Source organism: Macrotis lagotis, chromosome 6 (assembly GCF_037893015.1).
Source record: "Macrotis lagotis isolate mMagLag1 chromosome 6, bilby.v1.9.chrom.fasta, whole genome shotgun sequence".
Taxonomy (NCBI): domain Eukaryota; kingdom Metazoa; phylum Chordata; class Mammalia; order Peramelemorphia; family Peramelidae; genus Macrotis; species Macrotis lagotis.
This window is the reverse complement of record NC_133663.1, coordinates 126,146,371-126,168,892: the sequence shown is the minus strand read 5'-3', so window position 1 is coordinate 126,168,892 and position 22,522 is coordinate 126,146,371. Positions and strand designations below refer to the sequence as shown.

General features: G+C 35.5%; 1 protein-coding gene and 1 long non-coding RNA gene across 2 annotated transcripts in view; one reads left to right on the top strand and one right to left on the bottom strand.

Annotated features, from left to right (window-relative positions):
- The window catches only part of LOC141491819 (uncharacterized), a 37,628-nt gene extending 31,197 nt beyond the window's left edge, over positions 1 to 6,431 (bottom strand). The window contains exon 1 of the long non-coding RNA XR_012469778.1: positions 6,348 to 6,431. This is a non-coding gene — a long non-coding RNA (uncharacterized LOC141491819). The remainder of the gene's footprint in view (positions 1 to 6,347) is intronic.
- Positions 1 to 22,522, top strand: part of KLF12 (KLF transcription factor 12) — a 687,410-nt gene that overhangs the window by 558,202 nt on the left and 106,686 nt on the right. The gene's annotated exons all lie outside the window — the stretch shown is intronic.

The window sequence follows — 22,522 nt, the reverse complement described above, 5'->3', positions numbered from 1 at the left end:
TTGAGTTCAAATCCAGTCTCTGACACTTCACTGCAAGATCCTGGCCTTATCATCTCTTTGAAGTCCCACACAAATCTCTAAGACTGAGGTTCTTTTTTGCGTGTATCACAGACCCCTCTGGTGTCACTTATGGATCTCTTCTCAGAATGATTTTAGTGAACAAAATAATATATATATAGCATTACAAAGGTTGTTGAGAGTGGACTTGAAGACAGCATCCCAGTAATTCAGGTTCACTGTTGGGATGAAATGAGGCATGAGAAAGTTATTGAATTGTTCACAATGGAAATTCACTTTGCTTTGATATAACAAGAATATAATCAAGGATTCAGTGATACTTAGAATCTCTGGGCACAATCCTCCCATCTCCAATTAAAATGCATTAGTAGGGCAGGATATGTTCACTGCATGGTCTTCAAAAATCTATGCAAAGTGACCCCCCCCCAGCTCCATATAGGGGTATTTTTCATACCCCTAAGTAACCAGAAAGCTAGGTGAAGAGAGGAAAGGACCAATCAAATCATCGGACAGCTTTGTATTGCCTTTTAAATAAAACTACCCTATCAAGGTGAAATGAGGAATCCTGATGCTAATAAAAAAATAATCTAATATGCTGAAGTATGGCAAAACTGTTATTTTTTTAAAGATTACAGACAGTTTAAAACCCTGCTCTAAAATTATATAAAATACAGAAATACAATAAGTAACAATCTGCATTGGAAAAGAGTTTTTTTTTTTAAAATCTGGGAGTTTCTTATAGTTAAAAAAAAAAAGCTATAAATCCAATCTGAAAAACAAACAAACAAAAATCACATCCTTAAAAGGATAGTAAGCTCAATTACATAGCCAAAACTTTCAGTAGAAGTTTTCAATATAAATGTAATCAGCAGACTTGTACATGAAAAAGAAGGTTGTATGCTCCAATATGGCCAGAAAATGACAAAGAATCTTGGCCAATTTTGTAATGGCAAGAAGGAAGAGGTAAAAACTTTTCTTTGAAAATATATAACTAAAGGGGCAGCTAGGTGGTGCAGTGGATAGAGCACTGGCCATGGAGTCAGGAGTACCTGAGTTCAAATCTGACCTCAGACATTTAATAATTACCTAGCTGCGTGACCTTAGACAAGCCACTTAACCCCATTTGCCTTGCAAAATCCAAAAAGAAAATATATATATATATATATATATATATATATATATATATATATATATATATATATATATATGTGTGTGTGTGTGTATATGCGTGTGTGTGTGTGTGTGTGTGTGTAACTAGGGCAAAGTATGAGCTGCCTCCATTTTCTAAATCAATAAACTGAAAGTGGGCAATGACAAAATTCCATCTCATTTGAGCTCTAGACCAGTCATAGCTGTTAACCTAATGTAGAATTTAATGCAACATGTATGTCTAGGTATTCATACACAAAACAACAATTCTGTGATTTTACACCAATTATCCTCAAATAAAGTTTAAAATAGTTCACTATGGAAGAAAATAAATAGAAAATATCATCTGTCAAAAGTCAAAACCTGCCAGGTAAAATATTATTCTTCCTGATTCTGTTATATTAAACAGTGTGATGTGGAAACATTTGTATGATTGTAATTTCCAAAGTAAAATATAAAGGGAAAAGGACAAAGTAAATATTTTTCACAAAAACCAACTTTCTGTGAAGGTTCATTAGGGCAGAGGAAGAATAGGGTTCAACAGTTCTATCAACCATTCTAAAGTATAATTGGACATTTTAAGTTATTATCCAGAAAATTCAAGTCAAAACTCCATTTTCTCTTTTAGTTTAATCACCTGATTTTGTCAAAATAGTGATCTTGATTTTTTCAATCCATTTCATGTATGGAATCATCAACAGTCATCAAGTCTTTTGTTTTTAATTATGTAACTTTAATTTATTTTGATACTGGTTAAGGACTCAGCTGAAGTATTTTCTAGGAGAGTGTTTTTTGTTTGTTTTTGAAGAAAGGAATTTTTTGTTTCCTTGTTTGTCTGTCTTGGAAGATATAAATAAGTACAACCAATCATTGTAAGCAAATCTTCAAAGAATGACTAATAAAATTCAAAAGTCAAAAAAAAAATCCAAAAAAACCCTTATCTCATTTAAAGTCCTTTGTGCTCTTTGTATTCTCCTGAACAACTTGTTCCATAGTCTTAAACATTACCACGTACAGCAAAGCAGGGTACACAATCATGAAAGGGCATCATTTCAGAGGGTTGAAAATTCTTCAATTGGCCATACTATGAAAATGGGGCTATTTCCATGGTGATGTCAGAATGGAGAACACTGAGGATCTTGTGAGGTAGCTCTTTCGTGGCAGTAAACCCTGGAAGTTTCTAATGCAAAGAAAAACATCTAGCATTTTCCTTACACAGATCTTTCTTGGGCACAACAGAGGTTTGTTCTGTTTTAAGGTCTAAAAGTAGCTCTTATGGTTGAGATCTTCCATACATCACTCAATAACTTCAACATAAACTCTGTTTCCTCATGGACATTTTTCCTCAGGTTACAAAATACATGAAAATATGAAGGGGGTTGGGGGAAAGGGAAGCAGAGAGAAAAATTCCACTGTATAGTTGGTTCACTTGTGTGATTCTAACAATAGTGACATTGATTAGATTCTCTCCTTTGGGAAAATTGCAGGGGATGGAATTCTTGCCCCCGTGGTAAAGACTGACTTCCACATCTCTATTTTGGGAATAAATACTCTTTGAGAAATCCTTGAGGTGAAAGATTAATGTAAACAAAACCCAAAAAAATTCAAGTGAGAAGATTTTCAGGTCTATAGGTTGGAGCCTTTTCATTTCCATTTTCTATAATTAGCTTGTAATCCTTCTTAAGGTTCCCAGATGAAGTAATTTGCAATTTTCCCTAGCCATCTAGAGAAAAATAGTGCTACCTACAATTTCAGAATCCTGATCATTTAGAACTGTAAGGAAACTTAAAGATCACATAGGCAACCCCTTTTATTTGTTTCTTTTTTTTTTCAGTCAGACTGGAAATGCCAAGACCACTCATTGATCCCACTGATAACTGATAAGGAAACTTTTTCACCCTGGACTACTTTACCCATTTTTCCTCCTTAGGTAATCTAATGGGTCCCTGCTGCCAACAGGCTCACCATATTGTTGCCAGACAGTGTTGATACCCAAGATCACTTTCAATCCTAGTAGAGTTCAGAACTCCTGAGCCTAAGAGAGCCATCATCTTTAACTTCCCCAATAGCAGGAATTACAGGTGTAGTTTGACCCATCTCCTAAATGTAGCAAAGAAAGGTAGAATACATCTTTACCTTTTTCTTCTCTTATACTTCTGTAAGAGTGACTTGGATTCTTGTCAAGAGGAGATTGGGGCAAGAAATTTAGCTACTGTTCTCCTTAGACATGAGATTCCTAGAATTATAATGATCTACTTTCTTAACTTTTGTTAGTCTAGGGATGAAACTTTCAGGTTCAATTTAACTTCCAATCACTTTTTTATTTGGAGAAAAAGAGGATCTTAAATTCTTATATCAAAGACTTGATTCCTTTCTAATCAAATGCCAGCTCCACAATGAATACATAGCAGGTAGACAAGAAACCTATTTGTCCAAGGCAAATTCAAACTTAGAAATCACTGAGATTTGGTAATAATAATATGGCATAATATATGGTGTGGTATATTATATGGATGACATGAATCATTCAAAAGAAACACAAGAATTAAAAGGAAACTGTGGAATAGGTTTGTGCATTAAGAAGAAATACACATATGAAGAAATCCAGAAACTGTAGTAGGTAGGATAATGAGGAGTTTTGAGGAGTTGAACATTTAACAGAAATTAAACTGAAGGACTATGGTCAGAGAAGGAACTCTTTATTCAGATTACCTTGACAAAAGGTAAAATTAAATAAGAAATTGGGGAAATAGATAATGACTCTGGCACAGAGGTGTGATAGCATAGTGATGGAAGATGCCGGCCATTTAGAGTCTCTGCCAAAAGTAGAGAGAGCTGATAAATTTTTGACTTGTCTTACTGATAATTTCTGTCTTTAAAAAGATGAAGGAAGCAATGAGGGAAATTGCTTCTCTGGACTTGATTCTGACCAATGGGGGAAAAACTGCTTGATAAAGCAGAAATAATGGGAACTACGCCATCTTAGAATTTATGATAGAAGAGAGGAAAACTGGGCATGGGTTCCCACAGACATTAGATTTAGGGAGAATAGATTATAAAAAGTTCAAGGAAATTATAGGTAATATCCAATGACCTAAAATTGTAGAAGGAGAATTGACCCAAAAAGTATTAGATTCTCTCAAGAATGAAATATTAATGATAAACTCATTAAGAAACTCTTAAATCAACCTGAATTTTAAAAAGACATGTTTTGAAAAATAGAAGCAAGAGAAGTAAATGAGAACAAGTAAAAAATAATGGCATATTCCTGCAATTACTAAAATAATAAATTACCATTATAAAATTTAAGAGTGGAATGAGACTGGAAAGGAATACTAAAGACAACAAAACAGGCTTTTAAAAGCTGATTTTTAGACAAAAGAAAGATCCAAGAAGGTAGAGAACTGTTATTTATGATGAATGGGACTATGATAATAACAGATAATAGAAAAAGTGAGGTCTATTTCTTGCTTCCTTTGCTTTTTTTTTCCCCTCTATCCTGTCACAATGATGCTTGAATTGGTCAGGTTCAAACAAAAATGAAGATAGGGAGTCAAAAATTAAGGTTAGTAAGGAGCTGATTTAAAAAAAATAGCTCTTCCTAGTGAGTTTGGGTTTTCATATCTGGAAGAATTGCATCCAAGAGCCTGAAAGAGTTGATATTATGTGGCTTGACTACTATAACTGACCTACTACAATCATGGCAAATGGAAAAGTGTCTTAGAAAAAGAGTAAATATCTTGATTTTCATGTAACAGAAGGGATGAAATCTTACACTTTAGGTCAGTCATCTTGACTTCAAATCCTAGGAAAATCTGTGAATATATAATTAAACGGATGGCTCATGAGCCTCTAGGAAGCAAAGGGTGATTGCTAAATTCCAGAAAGGCCTCATCTAGAACAGATAATAGATGACATCAATGTGGTAGGCCTAAAATGTCTAGAATATATTACAATATTTAGCAAGTAACTCACAAAAAGGCAAGAGGAGAGGTGGAGGGAGCTAAAGAAAACATTGAGGTAGATTGAGAATTTGTTGAATGACTAGTTTTAGATAATAGTTATTAATAGTTTGATATCAACTGGGATTTATTTAATGAAGAGACTCATAATTCTATGCTGGGTCCTCTCTGTATATCATTTTTATTCATTTCAAACTTGGAAGCATAGTTAACATATTAGATAAAGTCGTTTAGAATACAAAAAATTCTCAATAGCTAAGAATAATGAGCTGAATTTGGTATCAAGAAATTTAATAGGGATAAATATTGTTTGATATTGTACAGAGACAACTTCATAACAAAAAGATGGGAAAGATAAGAATAGACTGCAATTTTATGAGATATATCTAGGTATTTAAATAGAGTTACAGTTCAATATGACTCCATAATGTGACTTATGGGATCTTTGACTGGATCGAGAAACTTGAATGATGGAATCACTAATGCCCCTGAAATCTTTCTTTGCTCAGTTTAGAGCTGAAATAATGCATTAAGTTCTGGGCTTCATAGTTTTTGGAGGTTATTGAAAAATGAGTTTTCCAGAGGGTGGTGATACAACTAGAGCCCATAGCATATGAGAGTCACTTGAAGGAACAGGGGACAGTTAAGCATGAAAATAGAGAAGACATGAAGGGGTAAGGGGAGGGAAGTGAGAAAGAGAAGTGAGAAAGAGACATGCTGAACTTTAACTACTTAAAGTTCTTCTCCAGAAAAGGACTCAATCTTGTTCCCTTGGTCCCAGTTGTTTGTTCTTCATTCTCAAAGAACACCAGGAAGCAAAAGAACAAGAGGTGAAGTTGAAGTGTGGCTCATTGTTGACTAAGAGGGTAGCATTTCCTAATAATTAGTTATCTAATGGTAGGTTAGGTTGCTTCAGGGGATGGTGGGTTCCCTTTCCCAGAAAGTCCTCAAATGAAGACTAGATGAACACTAGTGAGGGATATTGTAGAGGGGATTCCCATCCTGTTAAAGATTGAATGAAATGGTTTCTGAGTTTCTTTCCATTTCTGAGGTTCTGTCCCATTATGGAATAACAACATAAATTTCCCTGTTATTGAAATTCTCCCTGGGAGAAAGACTCAGGTGGACAATTTATAAATGGCTTGAATTCTTCAGGCTATTTCTTTATTGACTCTCCTCCACTCCCATCCAGACATGAGTCATTTTAAGATTACTTACAGCTAATCATTCAATTGGATCAGCTTGATGGACTCCTAATATCAAATCTTCCTTTGGACTTTATTGGACACAATGCAAGGTCTGTGTCAGCAGACTGCTCTGAGCATCAGCTTTTGTTTTACTTTCTAGGCTTCTTGACAAGCTCATCATAATGAACACTGAGCAAAAAATTCCAGCATTGCATCTGTGATGTCATAATTAATCATGTAGCAGTCTTAGATAAGAGTCCCACAAGAGGCTTGTAATCAGCAATTATATATGTGAGACTTAAGAGATAGTTGTAAAACTTAATTTCCCCCAGTAATAACAATGGTTTCTTTGTCCATTTTTTGCATTGTTCCATTCTGCCAATGAAGTTGTTCTTCATTGGTAAGCAACTTATATCTCAATTACATTTTATATTTTATGAGCATGAACATCTTTGGCATCATCATCAAAGGAAGCATCAGTGGTTAGACACAGTTGCTTATTTCAAGTAACTCTCCTCACACACATTGAATTCATGCCAAACTGGTTTACTTGTTTTTCCCCCCAACATTGTCTCTTACCTTTGGTTCTCTATTCAGTTTGTACCTCACTCCTTATCGACACCAGAAAAAATCCTTAGCTTCCTTGTAGGAGGCTCAGGTCCTAGAGATAGCACTGAATGCCTTTTATTTTAGCATTATTTCCCCAAATATTCATTCCTGTTAAGTATAGTACAAATTAGAAAGTTATATGCAGACATCTTTCTTGGGAGTTTAAGAAATAAAATTAAGTAAAAAATATATAAAAAGAACACAATTTTTAGTAATGTACCAGGAATGTCAGCAGTCAAAAGAGTAAGGGAACTTAGATTTAAGCATGAACCTTGTGTTAATACAGAGATATTACAGTGAGAAAACTGGTACACAAATCTGAAGAAATGCATGCTTCTAGCCAATGGTAATCCACTCCTAATTATACTTGGTTGGCTGTGACTATGTTTATAAGCAATAAATATAAGGTAGTGTTAGCAATCCATTAGTATTGTTGAGGGTGCTTATTTGTCTTCTCCACAACTTAACAGCAAACTTGCTAAATGAGGATCTTTTGTGGTAAGTAGACAACCCCATCACACAAAATAAAACAAAGATCTAGTCATATGCAAAACATACATATCTGAGGTTACATTTATAGAAATGAAATTTGGGGATGTAGGTAACTGGTTGTTAGTCTCAAAAAGCTAAAAACTAGCTTTTTCAAACTGAAACTGAGCACTTCCAGTTGGAACATGTTTCTTCAAGTCTGCAAAGGCCTTGATGGGGCAAGACTCTGACTTTGAGATAACATTGATAAATGAGATATTATTTGTAAAATTCTTGGCACGTAATACAAGCTCAATAAATACTAATTTCCTTCCCTTTCGCAGAAAAATGTTTCCTCCCAATATAAGGGTTAAGAGATGGGATGCAGGATCTCAACATTCTTGAAAGCCCAAAGGTGGAGCTTCAGTCTTTCCTTTTATATAGGAAAGAGTATTGCTTCCTCATGAAGGCTATGATGTTCCTCTCAGTCTTTCATAGGCTACAAGGGATTAGGAGCCAAACTTAGCAGTCTTTGGGTTTTTATCTAGAAGGACACTCTCATCTTCCCCAGTGCAACATGGAACCTATGAAAAGGGTGCTTTATCGGTGCCTTTCTTGGACCAAATAGTGGATTGAGTAGAAACAAGATTATTCTTTAGAATTTAGGGTAGACACTGGGGTATTTTAAATAGAACTAAAAGATAAAGTCAGTCAGACAACAAACATTTATAAAGAACCTCCTTTGTTCCAAGCTTTGTCTTAAAAACTAAGGAAACACAGATAGATGAAAGATGGGTCCTGTTCTCAAGCTTTCAGTATAACTGGGGAGACACCTTGCAAATGACTAAGTACAAACCATATATGTATAAAATACATATGTGTGAATGTTTGCTTAAACACACACACATAAACACAGGTATGTATACTGAACTGGATATAAAAACTGAAGGAAGGCAGTAAAATTAAGAGAGATCAGGAAGTTTTCTTATAGAAGGGTAGGATTTACCTAAGGCATTAAGAAAGTTAGGGAAGTTAAGAGATAAGGACATAGAGGGCTCCAGGTAAGGGAATACCAGAGTCAGGAGGTGGTGTCTAAAGAGATATACACAGAGAGGAATCTACTCCAATAGAAGATTTTTCTGACATGGAGTCAGTATGGAAAAATGGATAGAGGGTTGTATTTGGAGTCAGGTAAAGGGATTAAAATACATTATCATTTTTTAACTGGCTAACCTAGGAAAGTCACTTGACTTCTTTATAACTCAATTTCTTCATTCGTTATATGATGAATTGTACTCAATGGCTTCTAAGGCACTTTCCAACTCTAAATCTATTATCCTATGAAAATTTCTCTCTTGCACACTCTCTCTCTTTCTCCATATTATATATATATATATATATATATATATATATATTCACCTACATACACATATATAAAACATATATAGTTGTATGTATATATACATATACACACACACACACATACATGACGGAAAAATTGTCAATTCTCTCCCCACTCCAATCCATCCTCTATTCAGCTATCAGATAAATCTTCTTAAAGCATAGATCTAACTATATCACTTTTCTCCCTCAATTCTCATCTCTGATAAATTCCCAAAGGATCTTCAGGATCAAACATAAAAACTTTTTTGGCATCTAAAGCTGTACCCTCACCTTTCCAGTCTCCTAACTTCCTATAAACTCCATTCTCCATGCCCCACATACTCTGCAATACAGTGACATTGGTCTCTCTTTGCAGTTCCTGAAACAAGATATTCCAACTTCTGCCTCTGGGCTTTTTCACTTGTTATCCCACATACCTAGAATTCTCTTTCCTCATCTCTGTCTCCTATCTCTTCCTTGGCTTTCTTTAATCCATCTGCTGTAGCTGCAGCTAAAATCTCACCTTCCTATTCCTATCCATTTATTGATCATCCTTAATTCATCCTGTGTATATGTATATATATATATACATCTTTATAAATATATCTTGAATATATCTTGTTTACTTGTAATTGTTTGGATGGTATCTCTCCCTTAAGACTGTAAATTCATTAAGAACAAGGACTTTTTTTTTCTATTTTTTTTCTATTCCCAGTGCTTAGTATATTGCCTGGTGCATAATGGGAGAGAAAAATATGGTCAAACTTTTCTTAAGAATATGTTACTATGTTACTTTGGACCCTGTAGGGAGGAATGCTTAGAGAAGAGAGAAACTAGAAGTAGAGAGATCATGTTGCAATAATCCAGGAGAGAAGTAAGGAGGGTATAAACTTGGTTATCCTGAATCTAGAACAGCAGGGATGAAGATAAAATACTATGAAGAAATAATACGACATGGCAACTGCCTAACTATATCAAACAAATTGAGTAATTTGGCACTTCATTGTTATCCAATATAAACAGTGCTAGACTTGAAGTCCAGGAAACCCTGGTTCAAATCTTGTCTTCAGATCTTTCTTATCTACCCTGGGCAAATCACTTTACCTGGATGAAACTTGACTTACTCATCTGTAAAGTTGAAATGGTTGTACTTGCACTACTAACCTCATAGATTTGTCAGAAGTAAAGCATTTTATAAACCTCAAAGTGTTATATAAATATAAATTATTGTTTCATGTTTATGAGTTTTGTCTCCTTGACTGTGCTGTGGTTTTGGGTGGATAGGTACTGTATCACATATTCATTTAACTCCCCAACAGTGCTGAACACTGCAATAGGAGCTGAATAAATATTTTCCAGTTGATTGATGAAAAAAAGAAAAAAAGAAAAATCAAACAAAGGCCCATTTGGATGATCCCATACTGAATAAAAATGGCCAAGAAATACAGTAATGACAAAAAAACTCAAACACAAATAATCTCATTATACACTTAAAATTGGACTCAGTCTACTATAGATAAAAACAAGAAACACAAAACAATGACCTACATATCACCCTCTTCATATTTCATAATAGTTGTAAAAATTCCAACTAAGTGTGTGTCTATTTCTTTTTCCTTCTCCAAAGTCATCACAAGTTCATTCTTAGAACATTTCTCTAACACAGAAAAATGTGCACCATTGGTCCCATCTATAATGAATAAAATAAAATACTTGCTTTGGATAGTTTCTAATTACTGACCATTGTTTTGGTATAAGATGCCTAGTATTTGGAGAATTCTTCAGGAGGGCAGACCTTCCCTGGATCACACTTTTAATTGTGCCTTTGGTTTATCTTAATACTCAGTTTTTCATTATCTGTCAAACAGTAAATCTCTTTTGTTCTGAAAAGGAACCCATTAAATGAAGACAGACAAGTTGCTCCACCTAAGCAGATACTGTAAGTGTGATTACTTAAAGTTAAAAGATGTGTGTTTCTATATGAGAACAAATAGTCCCAGAGGCATCCTCTTGGAAAATCTCTTAGATATCAAGATTCAAAACATATTGAGGAGTTGGCTAACCATGCCCACTTTGTGTCTAATCTAATCTTCCCCAATCTTTATCCAAATTTCCACCCCAGAGATTGCTAAATTATCTTTCCTTTGAGTGGAGATGTGATCCTTGATGGATTCATGAGGATCTAAATATGAATGTATTACTGATTAAGCATAAATACCTCCCTGTGGTGTGACCATGGGCTACTTTCTAAGGCTCCAAGTAGTAGAATTGTTGCCATCTTAATTGATAGAGAGAATTTCCTCACCAGGAGTTCATCAAAGACCTGGTCCAAAAATAATGACAATGTTGATCCAGAGTCATAGATGATAAACCTGCCTATAGTCTCCCCCCACCCCCACCCCCACCCCTTGCAATTGGCAGCAAAAAATAAGAGAAATTTTCAAGTCATTAAGGGAGAAAAAAAAATCACTCTTACAGCATGCATTCCACTACCCCCTCTAAGAATTTTTGATCACTTTGAATATGGGTCATCTACTCTTACCAATCAGCATACAGCATTCTTAATTCAGGGCAGTTGTTTCAAAAAGCTAACAAAATTAGTCCTGTTTTTTTCCTCCAGCCTTATCTCTTATCTTTCCATGAGTCCAGACCTATCTGTTCCTTGTTAACTTTTGTACAATTCTTTTAAGGCCCAAATGATAGAGAATAAATCATCTCTTTGGAGAAGTGGCATCTATGAAATAATTGATTCTTTCAAGTCATGAGGGTCATAATTTACCACATCCTTCCCTGGTGCCTGAAATCTTTAATTCATCTTACATGGGCAAGTGTGTTAATCAGAGGCAGTGTTTTATTTTTTCCTGGTTTGCCATAGGGTTAGACTTTCAATTTACCATCTCTGCCATTATCTTCATATTAAGAGAAATTGTATGAAGCCATAAAGAAGAAATTGATCCTTGAAACTGAAAGGCCTAGAGCTCAGCCAAACCAGTGGCAGCAGGAAATAAGTAAAAATTAAAGAAGGGAGGAAAAAAGATTTTACTACCAAGAATGAAGCAAAATAAAGCAAATAAAATAATCACAAATTCCATTTCCTCCCTTTACAAAGATGACCCCTCTGGAAATATTAAGGGAGAGTTATTAATAGTTCCTCAAGCCAACACAATTATTAAAATTTATGAACCTTTTATAACAAATGACTCACAGTGAAGTGTTTATATGAAGCATGTCAGAAAAATATAATTCAGTGGCAAAGAAAATCAGAAAAAAAAATCTGGCTCTTGTCTTACACAAATCCAAAGAGATTTGTAATCAGAAATAAAACAACCAAAAAAATGGGAATTCGATAAATTTTGTTCAATCTCAATAAAGGGTAGGTTGGTAGAACACATTTATATGAAGGAGAAAGCTTAAAAAATCCTTTCAGAGTTTTAACCTTGAATAAATCCAGTGACAGGACCAAACCTGTTCTTTAACCAGTCAAGTAAGTCAGAAAAATGATAGCTACTGAAAAGAAACTATCTGATCCATATAATTCTGTTATTGTGCCTGCTTTCTGAAAATAAGAGCAACAGTAATATTATTGACAGATTTATATCCAAAACTCTGAGTTACTTGGGCACCAGGCAAGGGGCAGCCCTTTGATCGGTGGTTTGTCACTTCTCTTGGCTTAATTTAGCACCTCCTGAAGGCCAGGGCCCTGAGCCACTCCTCATATGCTCCATCACTGCCCTTCCTCCCAAGTTCTACAATGATGAAAGATGATAATGCTGAGTCAGTGTCCAGATGGATATATTTCTCTAATTTGGAATAGGCAGTTTGTGAAGATACATTCACTTGGAGATCAATAGAATACTGGTTAAGATACTAAATCTGTCATGAAATTAGGGGCCTCCTTGAGCTTGAAATTTTTAATTCATTGTCCCAATTGCTTAATTAATGTACACACAGGGAAAATTTCTCTTTCCTGACTATCTAGGGATCAGACAGTGCTGAAGTATCAGAATGTTGTTGTAAGCTGCCTTCATTCAAAGTCAGTTAGCCAGACAATTTGCCTCTTCAGGGACTATATTAACTCTTTCATACCACAAGGGAACTATGAGGTCCTTGGCAAGTGGCTTCATCTAAACCTCAGTATTCTAATTTGTAAAATGGAAATAACACTACTTTTTCCTACTAACTACAAAGGACTGTCAGAAGCAAAGTAAATGAATTGATGCCTGAGGGAAAAAAAATGACGATCCATTCTCTGCCTATCAAAGGATGAAGTCCATTATTGCATTAATCCTGGTCTCAAGCCTTTGAAGTGAGTGAATGGAAGGAAAGCATTATAATGTGCCCTATTTAAAAGCTATCCAGAATTAACATTCAACTTACTCCTCTAATGCAAATCAAAGAATATCACTTCCTTGAAGGTAAGGATTGTCTTACTTTTGTATTTGTATTGCTATTATATAACACAGATCTGGCACATAGTATTAATATCAATTAATAATTATAATTAATAATAATTAATTAATTGACGTTTATTGATTGGTTGAAAGGTCAACTTTATCAGAAGCCTATTAGTTAGGTGGGGTTGGAGATGAAAGGAAAAGACAAAAAAAAGGAAAGAATATTGAACTTGGAACCATGCTAATCTGGCTTAGAGAAAAAAAACTCAGATCCCCTCCCTCAGAAATTCCCTGGATTGGAAAGATGTCCCTAAACTCCCTGATCAGACATATAACTTGGATTTGGGAAGAGTTCCAATCAGCAATCAACAGCTAGTACTTGTATTCTTACTATGTTGCAAGATTTATTATGTTAAAGATACAAAATAGAAAAATGAAGTACCTCCTGCAGGAGGAGCTATGGGAAAACTGGGACACTAATACATTTTTGGTGGAATTATGAACTGATTCATTCATTCTGGAGAGCAATTTGGAATTATGCCCAAAGACTTTTAAAACTGTGCATGCCCTTTGACCCAATAATGCCACTATTAGGCATGTAGCCTAAAGAGATCAAAGGAAAAGGAAAAGGATCCAGATGGACAAAAATATTTATAGCAGCTCTATTTGTTGTGGCAAATTGAAAATTGAAGGGATGGTCATTAATTGGAGAATGACTGAAGAATTTGTGGTATAAGGTTATGATGGAGTATTATTGTGCTATAAGAAGGGACAAACAGGTTTTAGAAAAACCTGAAAAAACTTAAATGAACTGATGCAAAGTAAAGTAAGTAGAACCAAGGGAACATTGTACACAGAATCAACTATACTGTTCAATGATCAACTGCAAATGACTTAAGCTATTCTTAGCAATATAATGATCCAAGGCAATTCTGAAGAACTGAGGAAAAATACTACCCACCTCCAGAAAAAGACTTGATGGAGTCTGAATGCAGAGTGAAGTTTAGATATTTTTTTATTTTCTTTTTTTCTTGGGAGTTTTTTGTATGTGTTTTTTTTTTTTTGCAATACATATAATATGGAAATGTATTTTGCATGGCTGTAAATGTATAATGTATGTCAAATTGTTTGCCTTCTCAAGGAGAGGGAGAGAATTTGGAACTCAAAATTTTTTTAATTTTTTTCTTTTATTAAAAATTTTATTTGTTTTACAAATTTTCCCCCAATCTTACTTCCCTCTCCCCACCCCTCCACAGAAAGCAATCTGTCAGTCTTTACTTTGTTTCCATGTTATATACTGATCCAAATTGAGTGTGATGAGAGAGAAATCATATCCTTAAGGAAGAAACAAAAAGTATGAGATAATAAGATCCGACAATAAGATATCTGGGTTTTTTTCCTAAATTAAAGGGAATAGTCCTTGAACTTTGTTCAAACTCCACGGCTCTTTATCTGTATACAGATGATATTCTCCATTGCAGACAGTCCAAAATTCTCCCTGATTGTTGCACTGATGGAATGAGCGTGTCCATCAAGGTTGATCATCACCCCCATGTTGCTGTTAGGGTGTACAGTGTTTTTCTGGTTCTGCTCATCTCACTCAGCATCAGTTCATGCAAATCCCTCCAGGCTTCCCTGAATTCCTGTCCCTCCTGGTTTCTAATAGAACAATAGTGGAACTCAAATTTTTTAAAAAATATATTAATTTTTTTTACATGGAAATTGAGGGGGAAAAATAAGAGGGGGGGAAATGAGGCACCCCCCTGCCCATAGGGAGCTTAAATTCTACCCGCGGGCACTAAACTAGTTGCAGTTGCGTAACTATGAATCAGTCTGTTAATATCTCTGAATCACCAAATTCCTCACCTGGGAAAACAAAAGGTCTTGTGCTTCCTTATCTCACAGAGTTTTTTATGAAGGAAGCATTTTATTGAACTTTATGTACTATATTAATGTGGGTTCTTATAATTTATAGGAAAGAGTCATATTCAGTCAATAAACATTTATTAAGCTTTTTAACTAAATGCTAGGCCCTGAAGAAAGAATTGGGGATTCAAAGAAGGGGGGGGGGGATGAACTAGTTCCTGTCCTCCAGTGGCTTACATTCTAATGGGGGCACGCACAATGAGACAGAGATAGGGCACTGCTGACTATGGGAAAAATTATCCTCTGTGGCTCTGCCTAGGCAAAGCTTCAGTGTCAAAGACAAGCTATTTCCCTCTCTATCAAAATGTATATAACAGTTTATAATAGTATGTGCAGTCTTCCTCCCTTCTGCATTCCAAACTACATTAACTCTTTCATACCACAAAGGAACTATGAGGTCCTTGGCAAGTGGCTTCATCTAAACCTCAGTATTCTAATTTGTAAAATGGAAATAATACTACTTGTTCTGCTAACTACAAAGGACTGTCAGAAGCAAAGTAAATGCTGATACACTCCAGGGAGAAATAGGCTTTCTAAAAGGCATCTGACCCAAGCTAGTGGGCACTTCTTTTGTTGCCCAGGTTTTGTAGGGAGAAGCTTTTGGAGGGAGGCAGGAGCCCACAAGTAGAGGTGCACTTCCCCCCAAAGGCCCAGGAGGACTTAAGAGAGCAATCAGCACAGGACCCAGCTGAAGAAGCTGTTGACATTCTGTGTAATTACTCCAGGTTCACCCTGGGTAGCCTGCATTATTTTAAACAGCATTTCCAACATTGTTATAATACAAAAATGCAGCTCAGCTCTATCCATTAGCTAAGCTGAATTGGAACTCATAGAAAATGTCAAGATCTTAATTGTGCTTTGTATAATGGCCTCCTAGGCTAATGAGATATGATCTAAAACCATTAGGTATGAGAAGGTAAACATTTTAAGAGCACTATTTTTGCCAAAAGGCCCTTCATCTGTATTTGACAACTCTTTCTATGTGTCCTAATGTAAAGCCTTGCAGGCTTCTGAAATAACAGATATTGTTTGTGACAGTCAATGGGGCCCTTTGGGGGAAAAGGGGTGGGGAGTTTTCAAAGATAAACTATGAGCACAGCAAGTAAAGATGTTCATAAATCTGAATCCTCTCCCCCCCTTCCCCAGCCTGCTCTGAATGTTCTAGAAGGTACCTACTCTCCTGTCACGTAGCGTTCTGTTTGAAAATGCTGGGAAACACCCATTATTTTGACAACCTACAGAACACATAAATCTATTAAACCTTTAAGTGAGTAAGATTCATTTTCAAAAAAGTAAGACGCAATGCAGCAGGGAGGCATTTTGTTGTCTCCAATACAGCCAGAGCTTCAGAGCCTTGAAACTTAGAAACTGATGGAGCTATGAGAGATAGAGGCAAACAGAGGCAGAGAGGAGAGAGAGAGAGAGAGACAGACAGAGAGGCAGAGAGAGAGAGAGAGACAGAGAGAGAGAGAGAGAGAGAGAGAGAGAGAGAGACAGAGAGAGAGAGAGAGAGAGAGAGACAGAGAGAGAGAGACACACACAGAGAGAGAGTCAGAGACAGAAAGATAGACAGAGACAGAAAGAGACCAAGAGTAGGTAAAAGACAGAGAGAGGGAGAGACAGACACACAGAGATAAAGAGGAGATAGAGCAGAGAAAGAGACTCACAGAGAGACATAGAGAGAGAGACTGAGAAGAGAAAGAGATAAAGATAGAGACGGACAGAAAGACAGAGACAGAGAGAAAGGGAGGAAGAGAGAGAGAGACAGAGAGAACCTAAACTTGTTCTCAGCTTCAGACAGTACAAACAGGAAATCTCAACTCCACAGAAAGGCTTAAGGGCTATAAATTGTCTTCAGAGTCAGTAAGATCTGAGTTCAAATTCCCAGCTGTGTCAGATCTACAAGTCATTTAACTTCTTTAGGATCTGAGTTTCCCTATGACTTTGGAGGCAACTAAGGTGGTGTGGTAGAGTGCTGGACTAGGAATCAGGAAGTCCTGAATTCAAATCTGTCTCAAACACATATTAACTTATAAACCTGTCACTTAGGCTCAGTGTCCTCAACTGTAAAATGGAAATAATCATAGCAGTTAACTGGCAGGCCTGTTGTAAAGATCAAATGAGATAATATTTGTTAAAAAAAAAGAAAAGTGCTTAGTAAGGTACCCAGCCTATATGTAAAGGCTTATTCCATTCCCTGATCAGAAGAATAGGGCTGAGGGATTTAAATAGTCTCCAAGGCCCCTTTTTGTTTTGAATCTTTGATCCTAAATTCATCTCTGATCCATTCTGGGTGTTTTACTCTGAGCAAGTCACATAAACTCTTAAGTGCAACCATCTAAGAAAATAAATTGCAGAACATCAGCAAAGAATTTTCTCTGGAAGTTTTCTATACTAGTGAATTCCCAGGTCCCTTAAAAAAAAAGAAAGGGAAAATTAGTCTTTATCCTTTCTTCATGTCCACAGTCTAGTCTCTTCTTAGGCTTACAGTAAGACAAAAGAAGCTGTCCCTGGGAGATACATTAACAATAGTATTAAAGGCTTATCTTTATATTGTAGTTTACTAAATAGTTTCACATTTATTTTTCTCCTTGGATCCTTCCTATATCACCATGAGTTGGTAGGGAATTTTTCAGATAAAAAACTTTGAGGGTCAAAGGAAAGACTGCTCAAAGTCATGCAGCTAGCTAATGAGTGGTGGAAACAGCCTCTGGACACACTGTTTTAATAAATCTGGTCACAGGTTAGATTATCTTTTAATATATTATATCTGAATTTCACAAATCAGCTTGGATTTTTATGTTTTAAATGTCATACTTGACAACTAAATGTTTTGAATTATAGTCATTTGAGGGCAGCTAGGTGGATAGAATACAGGACTTGGAATCAGGAAGATCTGAGGTCAAATCCAACCTCAGACATATACTAGCTCTGTGACCTTGGGCAAGTCATTTAATCATGTCTGTGAAATGGGTTGGAGAAGGAAATGGCAAAGTATTTCCAATATCTTTACCAAGAAAACCCCAAGAGAAGTCACAAAGAGTTGGAAACAACTGAAAATGACAGAACAACAAATGCCTTTGACTAAAAGCTTTACTCAAATCAATAGTTGATTTTAAGACTAGAAGTAGAAATATGAGCACAATTTAGAAATTTATTCTTCTTCCTGTCTATAAGCTATTATATGGATCTTTAGCCGTGACAGGTCTCTGGGTTTTTTTTTTAATTTTTTTTTTGTGGAAAGTGTTTTCCTATGTAAAGACAAGTCAATTTGCAGTTTAGTTTCCATTACAGATTGTGTTTACAGTATCAAAACTTTCATTACGTAATATAAATTCAAGTCCTTTGTGTGACTTCTCAGTTTTGTGCTCTCTAGCAAATTATCACCACCCAATCCATGCATGTGCAAACACACACTATATATGTTTATATTCAGTGTGTATGTATATATATACACACATACACATACACATATATCTGTGTGTATATATTATATATATTAATAATATTGCATTCTCAGGTAAACTCCTTCAGTACAGAGGGTCTTTTCATATCTTCTGTGTAGTGTTTACACAAAGTTGGTCCTTAACAAATGTTCTTTTTTATTGGAACGAATTATTAAAAGGTTTTTTTTTTCTTAATTGGTGAGAGAGGAACAAACTAACTAACCCATGAGACTCCACTAGTCTCATAAGGTAACCTTTTTAGTAGTTTTCATAGTTATGGTTATTCATCCACTGGTATAAACCCTCTCTTTACCTTAGTACAGGGTCTTAATGGATAGTAGAGGAAGAAAAGAAATCCATACCTAGGGGACAACTTCCCAAGTGCTAAATCTCCCCAGATTTAACTAAGCTGATGTTCAAATGAGACAGCTCCTCTGGGTGACTTCAGATGAAGACTTACTCCTTAGAACCTTTCCAAACTTGCATGCAACAGAGCATGTGACCCTTCAAGACCCCAGGTTCTGCTCCTCTTTCCCCCTCCATAGTAAACTATCCAAAGGAACTTTAGTGGAATGATGAGGAAACACTTTTAAAAAATACCTCCTGTTATGTTCAGTATGCTTAAAATGTTCGGTATGCAAAAAAATATAGTTCATTTAAGAAAAGGTACCAGAAAAACAGGTTGGAAAGTGTTGCAGGAAGCAAAGAGTTGGAAAATATAGAATTTAGTTTCTAAAAAAATCACTTAATGTTAATTAGTTATTTAACAGAAAGGTTAGAGGAGAGTCAGAGGTTAGTAAACACTAACCTTAGGGTAGGGGAAAAATGAAATGCACTTTTTTTTTTAACGGGTTAGAAATAGTCATAAACCTGACTCATTTGATACCTAAATATCATGCTGTTCTTTGGGTTTTGGTCAGTTTTTGACTCAGGAAAATTGAGAAGAAGTTTTCCTGCTATGATTGTACATGGAAGATCAGCTGCTTAAACTAAAGTAAAAACAGCCCAGGAAACTTGGGAGAGATAAGGCTCTGACTAAGACTAATTAGAATAAGCTACTCATTAAAGGATGACTAAGTCAAACAAGCCAAGTTCTAAGATGGGAAGTGGCCAGCAAAAGAAAGAAACAGGCAAACAGAAGGCTCTGAGTCATTAACACAAATCGTATTATATGCCTGAACTATTATAAAAATTGTGTTTGTTTAATCTTCAGGAAAGTCAATGCTTCTTGGTCTAAAAATGTCAGATCCAGAATAAGTCCAGAATAAGTTGGAATTTTCCTTGGAGTAGAATAAGGTAAACCCAAATTTATTTAAATAGTGATTAAAAACCATTGACTAAATTTAAAGAAAGAATTTTTCTTTTATTTCCTTTATTTTTTATTTCTTTTAAATATAGCTTTCAGGAGTATTTTTATATTTTTCTCCCTTTTATAGAAATTAGTTATGTTCTCCATATTGTTGTCTTAATAAATAATTAGACTTTTATACAACTAGTTTTCAAATGTGAAAATGTTTTTTAGAATATTTCCTCTTGAATTAAGTTTAAACCAGATCTAAAGTAACTTGGTTGAGAGAGAAATGGCAAATCATTTCCAGAATTTTAGTTGAGACCAGTGCTATTTGGTGATTACTACCTGAATTGCAGACATAATTCCCAAGAGAAAATAATCATTTTCTGGGATTTATATATTTCTTGCAATTCTAATCTGTTTAAATGAGTTCCAAATGTCACAGATCAGCTGACTTTTCAATATTACAGAATTAGTAAGTGAATGAGGTGGGATTCCTAAAAAAGTCTATTGTCTCTCCTATACCTTTTATTTACCAAATGTATAGCAACCACCACTGGAGAACAAATCCAGTAAAAAAAAAAAAAACAACCCAATGCTCAGTGTCATCATAAAATTGCAAGGCAAGCACTGTTGGACCCTGTGATTTTCCCCCGGATCAAGCAAGGTGTATAAGCAGAATATGAGAAAAAGATGACTTGAGAGGGAAGCAGAGTCACTCCCAATTTTTCCAAATAAAAACAAAAATTAATTTAGGTTCAGTTTAGATAGTTTTACCTTCATGATTTTTAGAAAAACAGTTCCACAGACAGCTAGGTGATACAGTGGATAGACCACCAGCCCTGGAGTCAGCAGGATCTGAGTTCAAATCCACCCTCAGACATTTGTCTTACTAGTTATATGACCCTGGGCAAGTCACTTAACCCCAATTGCCTTACCAAAAAAATAAAAACAGTTTCAGAATTAAAGGTCATTGACAGGAGAATCAAAGATAATTTTCTTGATATTCAGATGAAATCTATACTCAGGACAGCCTCATATCACATTGTCTGCACAATTTAGAAAAAGAGGCATTATAGTTATAGGGTAAAGAGTTTTAGATTTAATATCTAAGAGTCTGGTTTTAAATTCTAGGGTGCTACCGCATGGATAATCTCTACTACTTCATGTCTCAGAGTCAGGAAGACCTGGGTTCAAGTGGTCCATTCATCTGTGCAACTCAGGGTAAATCACTTAAAGTCTCAATACACTAGTTTAGGAATCTGTTCAACCATAAGTGGCAGAGAAGGCACCACCCTGGATTTAAAGGTAGGATTTGAACTCATGTCTTCCTCACTCCGGGTCCAGGCCTCTATAAATTGTACCACCTACTTTTCTAAATCCCTATACATTAAATTCTTATACATTATTCTCTAAATCATCATTCCTAGAAGGCTTCAATAAAAGTCTGATCAAATGCAGTTATCCTTTAAAGTAGGATATTCTTCTATATAAATATTTGATCCTCATGCTTGTTTCACTGAGCCAAGGATCCAGGATTTCACTTCCAAATCCCTTAAGCTTCATTCCCCTTGTCTACCACAAGCATTATTCACCAAATTTCTTCAAGTGCTTTTCCCAACATCTTTAAGCTTTGCTTAATTCTTGCCTTCCTGAACACTGGGATTTGTCCATGAATAATAAACTCCAACCTGAATGATAAAAGATGGTAACAGTGAACAAACAAGGTAGCTCCTTCCTGATATGGAAAGCCTGTAAAAAGGATGTCAGTTCTCGAGTCACTTCCAAGAGTGATTACAGACTCATAGAATTGTTAAAAACTATATGGGACTCTCCAAAATCATCATTTGATTAACCTGTGCAAGAAACTGAGACCCAGACACATATTGGAAAAAGACTGACAATTTGTGGGTTCCTAGGTCTCTTGTTCCTCTTTTTATCCATTTTCCCTTTTTCCAGAAATATCAGTCACAGAATAGATATTGAATAAATGTTAGTCTATTGCATTTAAAGGAGTTAAGGACTCAAATCAGTGACTTCTGCTTCTTTTTCCTATTAAATATTTGGTGACAGAAGAGGTGTTTTTTTTTAAAAAAAGTTTAAATGACAGGGGTGGGGGAGGTTCATAATTTCATAGGTCATTTCTTCATACCAGTCATGTTCCCACAAAGCAAAAATAATGAAAACTTTCCTATATCAAATCATTTATAATAATACCTTATATTTGTCTAATCCTTTTAACTTTTAAAGTTTATAATATCTGTTATTTTACTCTGTCCTCCCATTAACACTATGAAGTAAATAGAATATTATTATTATCCCCATTTTACGGATTAGATAATTGAGCAAAGGATGTTAAGCGGGCTGCTTTAAGGTTATGCTGGTAATTAGAGCTGAGGACCCAACCTACTGTGAGATTTACTATTAGCTGCATCTAGTCCAACTAGAACTTACAGGCTACTTGAACTAGTTTTTTGGGTATTAATAAGCTGAGCCATCATCCAATGGCAGTGTCAAGCTGGTCACTTTTAACAGGAAAAAAAAAGATCTTATATAACCCCACCCCCACCCCTACCCTGCCTTGGCTCCAGTTCTTCAGTAATTGTGACTTTCAGAAACAATCATAGAATTTAATGTTCTAAGGTTGATTATTTAATATATGAAGAAAATGAGTCTGCAAAAAAAGCTA